Source organism: Pediculus humanus, genomic scaffold (assembly GCF_000006295.1).
Source record: "Pediculus humanus corporis 1103172108100 genomic scaffold, whole genome shotgun sequence".
NCBI classification, from domain to species: domain Eukaryota; kingdom Metazoa; phylum Arthropoda; class Insecta; order Psocodea; family Pediculidae; genus Pediculus; species Pediculus humanus.
Window position 1 is genome coordinate 1 of NW_002987672.1, and position 1,331 is coordinate 1,331.

General features: G+C 26.7%; 1 non-coding gene across 1 annotated transcript; it reads right to left on the reverse strand.

Annotated features, from left to right (window-relative positions):
• Positions 1-192: 192 nt before the first annotated feature.
• Positions 193-273, reverse strand: Phum_PHUM408350. Its single transcript has one exon. It is a non-coding gene; the product is annotated as a tRNA-Ser (tRNA).
• Positions 274-1,331: the final 1,058 nt, after the last annotated feature.

The following is a 1,331-nucleotide window of genomic DNA, read 5'->3' on the forward strand; positions in this document are numbered from 1 at the left end:
AATAAATTATTCTTTGCTCCATCGTCAAAATTCGATTCCCCCCCCCAGTCACGTTAAAAAAAAAATTAGTCGCCTGAACAAAATTACAGGAGGTTTAAAGCCAAGTCAAATATTTAAAATTTTTAATTAATTTATTATTATTATTATTATTATTAACGGAGTGATACTCATTCGAAACGAAAAAAAAAGGTACGCTGCGGACAGGATTCGAACCTGCGCGGGCCAGCCCATTGGATTTCAAGTCCAACTCCTTAACCACTCGGACACCGCAGCTTTCGACCAGGTGTACTAAAAACAATTAACTTTGTAAGGTAATAAATAAATAATTAATTAAAGGTAATAATTAAATTTCTCATCACCTGTTCGATGTACCTAATTAATGGCAGCGAATCGTTCATTTCCATTCGACGTAAGAATTTTGTTGCCAAAACATGGAAATTATTATTATTATTATTCCAATCGCATAATTTATTATTTATGGCAACGATATTTGAATCTTTTTAAAAATAATACATATATACTCTTCGTACCTTATTTAGTTTCGAATTTTTAATAGCACGATAACTGACGTCATCATAATTAATAAATTATTTTTTTATGGACTATTGATTGCACTTTCCGTAAACGACGTTAATTTTTCTTTTTTTTTTTTTTTTTTTTATCCATAAATAATAGTAATTAAATTTTACAACTTTGTTTTGAGCAAAACAATAATAATAATAATAATTTATCTATAGACGCAAAAAAATGAATTTTCCACGTGATAATAAACATTAAAAATTTTCTTTTTAAACAAAAAAAAAAAAATAATAAAATTTTCTTACGATGCGAAATCGATCAACTTTTTATTTAAAACACATTAAAAAAAAAAAAAACCTATTGAAAATTTTAATAATAATGATAATAACGAGTCTTGTCATTGATTAAAAATGATATTAAAAGAAAAATCAAGTTATTATTATTATGTAAAGATATAAAAAAAAAATCTCAAGTGATTCATTATAAATTAAATATATATTTTTATTCATAAGATATTTTCGGCGCCATTTTTTTTCTTCTTAAACATTCTTTTGTCTTTTGATATCGATTAATAATAATAATGTGGAGCACTTGGGATTTTTTTTGGGGGGTTTTTAACACAAAATTCTTTGCAATGATTTTCATTGACGAGGGTGGTGATGGTGGGGGTGGCCACACATTTTAACACGATTTTCAGTGAATCGTAGACGCCTTTAGGATTATTAGGAGCCAACCTTTGACACGTTCCTAACAATAATTTATGACTTTTTTTTTTTCTTTCTTTACATTTTAATAACGACAAATATTTATAT